We start from the raw sequence: 13,413 nt of genomic DNA, 5'->3' as shown, positions 1-13,413 counted from the left end.
TGGCAATGACGAATAGGGGCCAGAGATTTTTCTGAACACAAAGTCAAACAGGCATAGTGAGGTATTTAAAAGCAAGTTCTTGCTACTGCTCACTTTAACCTACAAGGCATGACACATTGAGTCAGAAGGCCTATCTGTTTTTGTCTCTTTTCCCTCCCCTTTCCAGGGCACTAGTTTCTGCTGGGGGAAAGTCCATTGTCCAGTACCTTGTACTGACCAGTCAAAAATGCAATAGCTTACTCGAATGTTACTCAAATGCTACTGATAGTGAAAAACAAGACAGTGACACATTTCGACAACATTTTTAAAGGTTTTACAAAAAAAAGTTGTTAATTGAATGACACTTTCTCACAAGTACAATGTTAATAAACATTTTTCTTAAAATGAAATAAGTCATTTAATTACCATCAGAATGGGTTCAATCGATCAAGGTTGAGATCTGCACGAGTCCTCGATGAGCCACACGCGGCTCTGGAGCTGCAGGGTGCCGACCTTTGGCCTTGGCGGTGAGCTTTGGCAAATCCAGTCCTATTTTCAGCAGGTGTCTAGAAACTGGGCATTTATCAGGGCCCTGGGTTAACAATCAGGAATGTGAGACCTAGTGAGTTTTTCTCCTATTGGCATTGAGGCTACATCTTGCTGCCCAGCTCTGATCTGCCAACAGCACAAACTGAATCTGAGATCTTCTGGATCCACCTGGCAATGCCTCGCCTTTAAAATTCTCAGAGGTTGGTTCCCTCTGTGGCCTCGTCCCTCCCTCCCTCTAATCTCTTCCACCCCTGTAACCCTCCACGATCTCTGCACTCCTTGAATTCTGGCCCCACCGGCATTCCCGATTTTCTTCGCCCCCCGACCATTGGTGACTGTGCCTTCAGCTGTCTAGACTTTAAACTTTGGAAGTTCCCCTCTCAGCCTTTTTGATTCTATACTAGCTTCTTTAAGAGGTTCCGTAAAATCTGCTTTAACCAAACATTTGGTCATCTGCCTGATATCTCTCTATGTGGCTTGTTGTTGAATTTTACTCGATAGTGCTGCTGTGAAGTGGTTTGGGATGGTTTACAATAAGGTGCTATATAAATACAAATAGTTGTTGCATGCAATAGCATTGTACTACGTGGTACCTTTGTTGACTAGGGCCAGGGGAGTGCTCAGAGCTACTGAAATAAAGGTCAATGGTGGAGAACTTGCCTAAAAGCAATTCAGATTGTAAATGCACACATACATTCAAATGTGGAAGAATAAGATCCCATTTCTGCCCATCTGTCTGTATAGCATTGGGCCTTTTTGCAAGCTGCTTTTTACTGTTGTTGTCTACCCACCCACAAATCCCCACAGACAAATAATGGATTGCAAGAATATTTAACCAATTATGTTGTCTTCCAGCTTTTTGTTTTGTTCTCCCTTTGAGGTTCACTTCCCTCCCTTTACATACAAAGCGATATTCCTTAACCATTAAAGAGGCAGGCAGAGCTGGTGGGGCGGAGTGGGGGGAGGGAGGATGAGAGAGGGAAACATTAAGTATTGAAATAAAAACAATAACTAGGTGTGGCAGAGAGGCTGAGGCAAGGAGGAGTTGTTTTGTATACTGGTTGTGTGACCTACCTTATCTTAGATAACTATGGTCTGACTCAGGTAGTTATCTCAAACTGGTTTATTTACACTATGTACACTATATACATGATGAGCTACAGGTAGGCACATCTCTCATAAGCACAGAGTATTCCATCTGCTGCACAGTCTCTAGCATATGACTGATGATGTCACTGTTGCATCATGATCTACATCACTATCTCATTACCATAACTATTCTGTTAACCCATTACACTACTGGAGTGAGAGAGAGAGAATGGGAGAGGAAGCAAGAGACTGAGGAGAAACAGAGAAAGAGAATGAGAGGCTAGAAAGACGTTGGGGAGATGGTGAAAGTCCTGGGGAAGGTGAGGGGGTAAAGTGACTGGGGGAGAGAGAGAGAGATTGAGGGTACAAGTGAGCTATTCCAAGTCTGAGTTGATGCAGTTCTTTCACCAGCTATTGGAAGAACTATATCCACTGACTTGTCCACTCAAATTTCTGCTCGGTGCCTCGCTGTGAATTAGTGCCCACTCTCTGATCTGTGCCACCTCTGGCTCTGATTGCAAATTGCTCACTGTGTAATGAAGGAGAAGCTGCCTCCTAGCATTATGTTGCTCAGTGTACTTTTTTTCTTTTTTCGGAGCTCAGAGGCAAATGATCACCAGCAGCTCCAAGAAACAAAAATTGTGCTTCTGAAATCTCTTGATATCGATTCCGCACGGATAAAGTGCAGGTGTGATTCACAGCAGTGCACACAATTGTTGTGTCGTGAGATGAACCTTCTCCTTTGCAGGTTAAGATCTCAGTTGGTTGAAGGCTGGGCTATCAGCTCTTCATGGTGACAGGGTTTCAGCCTTTCCACTGTTCAAAAATGGGCAAAGTTAGTGTCTTATCTTCAGATCTGGAGAGAAATGCAGGAGGCTGCAATGATATTTGGGTAATGAAATTGAAGATCAGCTCCGCACTCAGTAGTCATTTCATAGCTGATGGAAGTCATTTTCTACTGTTCATCTCTCTCTCTCTCTCTCAATCTCCTCCCTTGTAGTCAAAGATTCAGCAACCGTTTGGCTATTGTCTACTGATTGTTTACTTCTAATATTTTATGTTTCGCTCCATTCCTTCCTCCATCCCCCACTCCCTCAGATTGCCTGTTAGTCAGATACCATAATCAAGCAAACCAGTAGAATTAGATACTAGATACACAGAGGTCTTCGTTAAAATGGATTTTACTTCTCTAAACTTGCCTTTTGTTGTTTGTTTTCTTTTATCAACCAGCAAGCAGTCAGGACTTTTGGTAACATTCTGCATTCAAATTCTGTGGCTGTTCAAACCACTGCTGTTGCTAGGCAGCACCTCAGCTCACTCAGCTGATGGTTTTGGAGTTGCACTCCTGAATACTGCTCTTTGTCGGCATCCTGAGTCTTTTTATTCCAGGAGTCCTTGTGCGGGGATTCAATTCAGCATCCTGACGGTTACATTCGAACATACAAATTAGGAGCAGAAGTAGGCCACTCAGCCCCTCATGGCTGATCTGATTGTAATCTCCACTCCACATACATGCCTACCCCCGATAACCTTTCACCCCCTTTATCAAGAATCTACCCAGCTCTGCCTTAAAAATATTCAAAGACTCTGCTTCCACTGCCTTTTAAGGAAGAGGACTCGAAAGACTCACGACCCTCAGAGAGAAAAAAATTCTCCTCATCTCTGTCTTAAATGAGTGACCCCTTATTTTTAAACAGTGACCCCTAGTTCTAGATTCTCCCGCAAGAGGAAACACCCTCTCCACATCTGCCCTGTCAAGACCCCTCAGGATTTCAAACGTTTCAATCAAGTCAGCTCTTACTCTTCTAAACTCCAGTAGATACAAACCTACCCTGTCTAACCTTTCCTCAAAAGGCAACCCGCCCATTCCAGGTATTAGTCTAGTAAACCTTCTCTGAACTGCTTTAACGCATTTGCATCCTTCCTTAAATAAGGAGACCAATACTGTGCACAGTACTCCAGATGTGGTATCACCAGTGCCCTGTACAACTGAAGCATAGTCTCCCTACTTTTGTGTTCAATTCCCCTCACAATAAACAATAACATTCTATTAGCTTTCCTAATTACCTGCTGTCCCTGCACACTAACCGTTTGTGATTCATGCACTAGGACACCCAGATCCCTCTGAATTTCAGAGCTCTGCAATCTCTCACCATTTAGATAAACCTTTTTTTTATTCCTCCTGCCAAAATGAACAATTTCACATTTGCCCACATTATACTGCATTTGCCAGATCTTTGCCCACTCACTTAACCTATCTATGTCACTTTGTAGCCTCCTTATTTCCTCTTCACAACCTACTCTCCTACCTATCTGTGTTGTCAGCAAATTTAGCAACCATTCAGCACCCTTCATCCAAGTCATTTATATAAATTGTAAAAAGTTGAGGCCCCAGCACTGATCCCTGTGGCACACCACTCATCACATCCCACCAACCAGAAAAAAGACCTGTTTATGGCTACCCTTTGCTTCCTGTTAGCCTGCCAACCTTCTATCTGTGCCAATGTGTTGCCCCTTACACCATGAGCTTTGATGTGGCACCTTTATCAAATGCCTCCTGGATATCCAAGTACAGTACATCCATCAATTCCCCTTTATCCCCAGCACATGTGACTGCATCAAAGAACTGTAATAAATTGATTAAACATGATTTTCCCTTTCACAAAACCATGTTGACTCTGCCTGATTACCTTGAATTTTTCTAAGTGCCCTGCTATAACATCTTTAATAATAGCTTCTAACATTTTCCCTAAGGCTGATGTTAAGCTGACTGGCCTGTAGTTTCCTGTCTCTCTGCAAAAAGACAAATCTCCTGATGTTTAAGTAGCCTCTGTGCCTCTGATCTGGCAAGAGGAAATGCCGTCTGGCAGCCATCAACATCCTGGGGGGGGTTACCATTGACCAGAAAATGAACTGGACTAGCCATATAAATACTGTGGCTACAAGAGAAGGTCAGAGGTGGGGAATTCTATGGTGAGTAACTCACGTCCTAATTTCCAAATCCTGTCCACCATCTACAAGGCACAAGTTAGGAGTGTGATGGAATACTCTCCACTTGCCTGGGTGAGTGCTGCTCCAACAACGCTTAAAAGCTTGACACCATTCAGGACAAAGCACCCCGCTTGATTGGCACTCCGTCCACAAACATTCACTCCCTCCACCACCGATGCACAGTAGCAGCAGTGTGTATCATCTACAAGATGCACTGCAGGAATTCACCAAGGCTCCTTAGACAGCACCTTCCAAACCCACGGTCTCTATCATCTAGAAGGACAAGGGCAGCAGACACATGGGAACACCATCACCTGGAAGTTCCCCTCCAAGTCACTCACCTTCCTGACTTGGAAATATATCGCCGTTCCTTCCCTGTCGTTGGGTCAAAATCCTGGAACTCCCTTCCTGACAGTACTGTGGATGTTTCCACAACACAGACTGCAGCGGTTCAGGAAAGTGGCTCACCACCCTCTGAAGGGCAATTATCGATAAGCAACAAATGTTGGCCTTGCCAGTGCTCGCTCACTCATGCCATGAAAGGATAAAAATCCTGCTCAACATCTTGTGACCCCTGCTGGAAACCATCCCTCATATCTCAATGTCAGGTGTGGACGAGATCAGTCTTGGTTAACAATGCCTACCAGCATTGACTACAAACATACAAAAATAACAACAACAGCTGGCCCATCGAGCCTTTGCCATGCAGTCATGTTACAACATGCTCCCCCTGCCACCCCCACCACCACCAGCCATGGTGTCTCCAACATGAAGCAAAAAAAAAAGATTAAAAAAATCCTGGGCCAATTCAGTGAAAAGTAATTATGACCCTTTCCTTCTCTGGAACCTGAAGTCGATCAAATAAGTTCCACAGAAACTACAGTGAATGTGAGGCAGATCACTCAATACCCTATCGTCTTTTGTGCACTGTGATATAGCCTTAACTAAGAATTTGTCTGTATCCTTTTTGCTTGGAGAAAACTCACTGTCTGCATGAGCCTTTTGATTCATGTTGCATTGTCTTAACAATATATCCCAACACCGCATTTGATTTTGCTATAGTCTTGCGACACTGGTAGTGAACCTTTAGAAATTCATGAAATATGATGCTTAGGTCTCTTCCCAGCTCAGTAGAATTTTTTTTTGGAATCCTACTCTACACATCCCGTCTGCGTTCGCTATCTAGAATCCCACAAGAACAATGACCAGGAGGATGAGGTATTGAAGGACTGCAGTATCCATGGATATTAGAGCTGAGAGACTAAAGCTATCGGGAAACATTAAGCAGGTTGGGTCTCTCTTCTATGGAATAAAAAGCTCAGGGATGACCCTAATACCGCAGAGGTCTTTAAAATTATGACAGAACTTGCTATGAGTAGGTGTAGAGAAAACGTTTCCATTTACGGAGCAACATAATGTTAATAGGATCCAAACTGGTTGGTAGAGCAGAAATCAAGACACAAAGCTTTTCTTTATTGAGAGAGTTTCTCAACTTGTTCAGTCCTACAGCTCTCCCTTATTTATATGTGCTCAATTAATACCCATCACCTGTTTCTCTTAACCTTAATTGTAATGTAATTAATTGTAAATGTAATTAACAAACCATGACAATGTAATTTGACAAGACATTAACATACAAAATCAGGGGTCCTAAATATAAGAGTCTCTAATAATCCAATAATGAATTCAGGAGGAACTTCCTTCCGTAGGGAGTGATTAGAATGTGGAACTTGCTACCCCATGGAGTAGTTGAGGTCAAGCATAAGAGGGACTTAAGGGGAAGCTAGAGATGAAAATGAAGTAGAAAGGACAAGACGGATAACGTGATAAACTTAGATGAGGTAGGGGTGGGAAGACACTTAGGTGGAGCGTAAACACCAGCATGGACTTGTTGGGCCTAAAAGCCTGTTGCTGTGTCGTAAATGCTATGTAATTCTATAAAGTGATTCCATCTTCCCAGCAGAGAAGCTCACATAAAGTGTGGGCCAGATATGGGCTACAGTATTGCATCTCCAAATCTCCATGCTGCACCCCTGCTCCTTCAGGAAGCACTGGGATTAAGGAAGCACCTTTTATAGATCAGTATGAGCCAAAGGGACAAGGAGAAAATTTTTTTAAAAAATGTCATCAATGTGCTGTGTGTGAAGCTGCCAACAAAAGTGTGAATGTATTTTTATATCATCAGAAATACCTTATAAAAACCACATACTTTCCAATAATATGGTTAAAAATACGTTTCCCTCCATTGATAACCTTGATACAACCTGTATTGTCTAAACCGGAGCTCAGTGGTGTAGGTGTTGTCATTGTTTAAGGTGTCAAGTTTTTTTGGACATGAGGTAAAATGAAAGCTGAGAATAAAAGAGATATTTGTTACCCCATTACTGCAGTTTAGATAGACTCACTCTGTAGTGAGTCACAGGCAGACTACATGTCCATTATATCACACTTACAGAAAATTAAGAACATGATGGCATAGAAATGAGTCAGTCATTAAGTCTGTCTACGTAGCTCTGTCATTCTGAACTCCTGTTTGGCTCCATAATTTGAAACTTGGATCAAATTTTTGACCACCTCTGGATGCCTTCCACTGCCTCAATATTTTAGACCAATCCAGTGACCGTGTGCTGCAAGAATTGCCTCACTAACACCTTTCAGAGTTTAGGTTTACTTTGACAGAGTGCATTTATTCACTTCATATTGTCCATGCCTATATAACTTGCACGATGACTTTGATTTTTTTCCAATGTCATCTGCCAAAAACATAATTATGAATTCCTAATGTGTTCTCTCAAGGGGCAAAAATTTCCACCTGGAATGCGAAGGCTGAGAATTCAACCTGCAGAGAAAGTAGATGTTTACAAACCGGGGAGAGAGATCAGTAGAAGGTGGTTAACAGATATACATCATCTATACTAACACTCTGGGTCTGTCCTTCCTTTCTAAAATAAGAACATAGGAACAGGGTCAGGCCATTTAGCTCCCTTAAGTCTGTTCTGGCATTGTGAGATCACAGTGATCTGTGACCTAACTCCATTTACCTGCCTTTTCGCCGTATCCCTTAATACCTTTGACTAAGAAAACTCTATTGATTGGGTTTAAGATTAACAATTGATCTAGCATCAATTACCATTTATGGAAGAGTGTTTCCAAATCATTCTTTTGTGTGTAGTGTTTCTTAACTTTATTCCTGAAAGGGTTGGTTTTAATTTTTTGCCCCCTAGTTTTATGTCCCCTAGTTTTAGACTTTCCAACCGATGGAAATAGTTTTTCCTTATCAACCCTATCTGATCCCCTTAATATTTTGAAAACTTCAATCAAATCACCCCTTAATCTTTGAAATTCCAGTGAATACAGCATCAGTTTGTGTAATCTCTTCCTTGTAATTTAACCCTTTAAGAGCCCAGGTATCATTCTGGTAGATCTACATTGCACTCCCACCAATGCCAAAAATTCTTCCTAAATTGTTCATTGCCCTCCTGTGTGCCTTAATCAGGACTTTGCATATCTGAAGTATTCTACCTCCTTGTATTCTAGTCCTCTAGATATGAAGACCAGCATTCCATTAACCTTTTTGATTATTTGCTGTACCTGTTTATTTTAATGATCTGTGTGCCCGAACACCCGAGTCTCTTTGGGCTTCGACTGTTTCCAGTTTTTCACCATTTAGAAAGTACCCTGTTCTGTCCTTTTTAAGTCCAAAGTGGACGACCTCACATTTGCCTACATTGAAATCCATTTGCCACACTTTGCCCCTTCACTTAATCTGTTAATACATTTGGAATTTTATGCTTCTATCAACATTGTTACAATTGTGAGATTTAGAAGATTATTATGTTTTGGGACTGTGTGTCTTTAAATTTAGGGAAAGTGAAGGGGTCACGTGATCTGTTCTGCAGTGTGCCTGACAGTAAGCCTGGATGGTTTGATTGTTGAAGATCAAAGGAAGGTTTAGATTGTTTTACTGGGAAGAAGGTGGAAGGTGTTTGCATTTGGAGACAATGGCCACAGTCTCTGAGTTTACAATGGGTAGGCTGAAGCCCATTTGTTCACGGAGACGGAAGGGTTCTGTACCATATCAAAATGAAGCCAGAGCCTGGAATCTGGAAGTCCCGCCCTTGTAGCCAGACCCACCATTTTTTACGGGGGTGGGGGGGGGCGTGGTTGGTGGTGGTGGAGGGGTGTGTGGGAATGAGGTACGGAAACGGGGGCATGTTACATGACGAGTGGGCTTTACAAATTTGGTTGAAAGGCCTAAACCTACCGGAGTTTTTTGGAGAGGTCAGGTACCCCTTTGGGAGAGATCAGGTACACTTTTGGTATTGTTAACAGTAAACATGAATGTGTGTAAAAAGTGGATAAGGTCTGTGGAGCTGTCGAGCTGCCAAGTTATTTAAATTCCCTGCTCTTTAAAACAAAAATAACAGCCTAGGATTGAAAAACAAAATCAGTGCTTACAATTTCAATTGATTTTGTTAATATAGGCCTGAGTGCTATTACTATATTATTTCTGCTTGACTGCTTCCACAACCTCTATCATAGTGGGGCCTGCAAGCTCAGTTTGATTGACAGCTCCAAGTGGTCATAAAGAGATTAGCTGTCTTTGATGCAGGGCTATATTGCTTTTATAAGGGATTAAGTGCTTGAGGGGATTTAAACATATTGAATGGACTTTTATCAATGAGAGTATTTGTTTTAATATAGTGAAGTTTGTAGTCGATACTTAGAATTTTATTTTATTTCATCTCGGCATGGCTCCTGAGGTCTGCCCATGGTGGATACTGGGTGAGTTGGCATGGGAGGGTGTAAGGGCAAAGGGTGGGTGGGGGGCATGAGTTGGCACTAAGTTGTCATGGATGGGGCATGGAGAGTCTGTGGGGCGAGGGCCATAGGGCTGTTTTTTGTTTTATTGTTTGTATTACAATTGGGACAAAGTCCCAGAGCACTGAGAGGAGCCTTTTAAACAGCTCGCCTTGGCACCTGGCAGCCCATGCAGCTGCCTCCGCAATGTTTCCAGGGTTGGCGGGTGGCGGGCCTGATTTTGGTTATTACCCACCCCCGTAACAAAAATCTGACAATTTGGGGCCACTTACTCCCAAGCCGGGTCTGCAAAGTCAGGAAATTGCTTGACTATATTTACCCGACTTGGGACCGAAAATTCGGGCCTAACTCTCCAAAGTCCCAGAAAGGTGTTAAATGTATGTGGTTGTAAACTGTCCATTTACTTCTAAGATGGAAGAGAGTTGGGGTCAAGAATAGTTAATCAACATTTCTACTTAGTTACGAGGTTAGTGTAAAAGCAAAATACTGCAGATGCTGGAAATGTGAAACAAAAACAAAAATTGCTGGAAAAACTCAGCAGGTCTGACAGCATCAGTGGAGTGAAAGACAGAGTTAACGTTTCGAGTCCGTATGATGCTTGTTCAGAACTGCAAGGTTAATGTGTTTCATGTTGCCTTGGGGAAGAGTGCAGAGGAAGCCATTTTTGAGGTCCAGTTACAGGCCTCCCTACAAATGAATGAAAACCACAAGCACGAGGCAGTCTTGTATGGTCAGCGGAGAGAAGAGGGTATTTTGGGTTTGCAAGCTACCACAGCCAGGTGCAGGGGTAGGAGACGGTCTCTGGTCGAAGAGACGCATCCCACGACCACTAAGGATTCTGGGAGGTTTGTTCCGGCACGGCCAGAGGGGAAGAATCATTGAGACAGACTTTACCGATTGTAGTGGATTTAGGGAACTCTGAAAACTAAGGGAAGCTCCTGGAGGCAGTCACTCAAAGTCACTACTTGGTGAAATGACGAAATGAGAACCCTTTGAAAGCTGGGAGCAACTGTGGATTGTGTGCTATAAGGACTATAATTATGTGGAGAGTGCGATGTGTGATGAGTATAAAATGGGAATGTTCTTTTCTGTAGTTTAAAGTGTAAGTTTTCTACAAAAATAGTTTTAAGTCAATAGTGTTAGTCATTTGTTACAGTAAACATGTTAAAACGTTCTTTCACCTATTAGCTGGAAGTTCAAGAAATTATCAGTCTCTACGTACAACATTCTTATAATGTGGCCTATTTTAGCACCATTGGCAAACTTGGATATGTGGTTTTCCATTCCATGGCCTGAATTTTGCGCTTGTTGGATGTGCTTGATTGACAGGCCGGAAGCGGCCGTGATTTGACCCTGAATGCAATTTCACACTGACTGGCTATTGAGCCCAGATATTGGCGATGCGCTGGCCACAGGGAGTGTGGCGGGCACAGGGTCCAATGGGGACCCGGCGAGACATTTAAAAACCACAGAGGCAGCGCCCTGAAAGCTGCCAAGAAGTTTTGAGGAGCCTCAGGCAGTTGTCTTGGAGAGACTTTTAAAATTTGTGGGTGTTATGGCCTCAGCACCCACTTGGCATGCAAGATGGGAGGGAAATGCCAGTGGACACTCCCCCCCACCCCCCCACCCCGGATTCTCGGATGAGTGCTTGTGCACTCTAGTGGAGGCAGTGAATGCCACATGGGACATTCTGATGCCGCGAGATGGCAAGAGAGGCCACCACACCAGACAAAGCCTGGTCAGAGGTGGCAGCCCCGGTCATGATGTGCATCGCTCCTGGATCAAGTGGTTTGATGATTTTCTGCGCTCAGCAAGGGTGCGTTGGCATGGCACTGTCTAGAGGTGTTGTGAAGGGTGGCTGTCCTAGGTAGTGCTTAGCGGTGTAAGAATCAGAGTGACAAAGAGGAACATATGCCTGTGCCGGCCAAGGCTGGGAGACGTGGCTGCTAGATTTGGGGGCATTGAAGGGTGAGATGTGCAAATTTGACAGGCTCCTCAAACTGGTCCTCTGGGGTCGGGGGTGGGGTGAGGCTGGTATGGTGTTGAAGGGAGAGGGTGGACTAATGAACGTGCTGTGTTCCAAACAGGAGAAGAGAAGCCACAATGCTGTGGAGTGCAGACAAAGAGTGGTGGGACGGCCAACCAGCTTATACTGACCAAATTTGAGATGGACGCCCTTGAGCTAGAGTGCCAGCGAGGCACAAGGGGTGTCGGTAGAAGGTAAGAGTCCAATGGGCAGGTGTGAGACTGGCAGAGAGTGCAAACAATGTAGGGTTGTCTCATCTCAAATTAGAACTTCTAAGCAAGAGTCCCCAGCGATCCAGCAATCAGGATGCCGCCATGATGCAGTTGTCTATCCTAGCATGCACATTGACTATGTGATGATTGACAATACTGACACATTGTCTTTCTCCCTCAGATGAGCCATTGTCCTGAGGCTGCCGGGAGCCTGAGGGCCCTCCCTTGACACCTGAGGAGGAGCCGCAGACAGATCCACCAGCGCCACACCCTGTCTCGCTACCAGGCACCAGTGCAAATACAAGCACATCGGTGGGCATTAGTTCGTCGGCTCAGAGGGTAGTGCACTGTAGGGAGGGCATGGCACACACACATGAGGAACTAGTGGAGGCAGAGTGTGCCCAGGGTGCCAGCTGTCAGACGACTGCTGCAGACCAGGACAACGCCGAGTCCGGACAGATGACGAACCTCTGGAGTTGCCCATCAGACAGCAGATGCTGGATGTCCAGTGGGAAGAATGGGAAGATCTGGCGGAGATCCCTGAGGGTTTGCGTGCCATGGTCTCTGTCATGGAAGAGTCCATGAGGAGGTTGAGCACTGAGCACACAGCCGCTTCCATTGAGAGAGTGGCGACTCTCATGGAAAGTCATCTCCAGGAACAGGATCTGGGGTTCCTGCAGTCGTGTTTGGATCTGCAGGCCCACACACCGGCTGTGACCTCAGGAGGCCACTGCCAGTGTGACAGATGGATGAGGCACCTAGTCTCTCTGCTAGGTGTCCGTCCATCAATGGATAGCAGGGAGGTCCAGACATACCTCACGCTGGCGGGCGAGCTGCCTGTCATCTCTTTGGGCTCCTCTCACGGCGCTCCGGGTGAGGGCAGCAGCTCCTCCGCCCCTCTTCCAATGACTGGCATCTGATAAAGCTGCGATAACTGAAGAGTGCCCAGCCATGTCGCTGGCAAAGCCTGCTCAGGCCCCGCTGGCCAGAGGACAACAGCCAAGGTCATCTGGCCCACATGACAGCAGAGTCAGCAATCTGTCTCCTATGCTGCTGCCAGCGAGGGTGGGGGCAGGGGCCGGGCACCAAGACGCAGCACTTGCAAGCGCAGGTTTAAGGCACTGTGAGCACAGCACGTGCTTTTCATGGGTGACATTCTTTCATTTCATCAGAGTTATGTATTGTTTTTGTGGGACAGTAGCAACAAAATTATGTTATGTTCTGTTTTTTTGCAACTCTGGAAAAGAGAGAAATCCAGATTTTGTTTCAATGCCCGGAGTGTCCTTTATGTTTTCTGTAGACGCATGGCTCATCGGTGCCTCCTGATAGACACGGGCAGCAAACTTTATTAGAGGTTGTGAAGTGACACTGGGGTCATGGGATTGCCTCCTCAGAAATATATGTGAAGGAGGCGGTGCCCTTGCCATGAGATTGAGGTCATGCCTTGGCAACCTAGCTGAAGGTGCGTTGAATCAAAGCCTCCCTGGGGCCCCTGCCTCCATGAAGGTTCCTCATGTTTGCCTCCACATCCTCACCCTGTGCCTGCCAGGGCTCCTCGTCCCATCCATCAGTAGAGTCATCCTCCTGAGGCCTGTAGAGCTGCCTCGCTATCTTCATCCTCCATAGGTCCCTCTTTGCCAGTGCCAGATTGTGCAGAGCACAGCATACAATGACTATAAGTGACACCTGCTCTGGAGGATATTGCTGTGCACCCCCTGATCGGCCCAGGCAGCGGTACCTCATCTT

The 13,413-nt window shown here is 44.9% G+C and overlaps 1 protein-coding gene and 1 pseudogene across 3 annotated transcripts in view; one reads left to right on the top strand and one right to left on the bottom strand.

Annotated features, from left to right (window-relative positions):
* Positions 1 to 13,413, top strand: part of LOC144690806 (equilibrative nucleoside transporter 4-like) — a 156,209-nt gene that overhangs the window by 17,696 nt on the left and 125,100 nt on the right. The window lies entirely within an intron of this gene.
* LOC144691305 (U11 spliceosomal RNA) lies at positions 2,211 to 2,357 on the bottom strand (annotated as a pseudogene).

The sequence above is a fragment of the Cetorhinus maximus genome, chromosome 15, assembly GCF_964194155.1.
Source record: "Cetorhinus maximus chromosome 15, sCetMax3.hap1.1, whole genome shotgun sequence".
NCBI classification, from domain to species: Eukaryota; Metazoa; Chordata; class Chondrichthyes; order Lamniformes; family Cetorhinidae; genus Cetorhinus; species Cetorhinus maximus.
The sequence above is the reverse complement of the archived record's forward strand: the minus strand, read 5'-3'. Positions and strand labels throughout refer to the sequence as shown.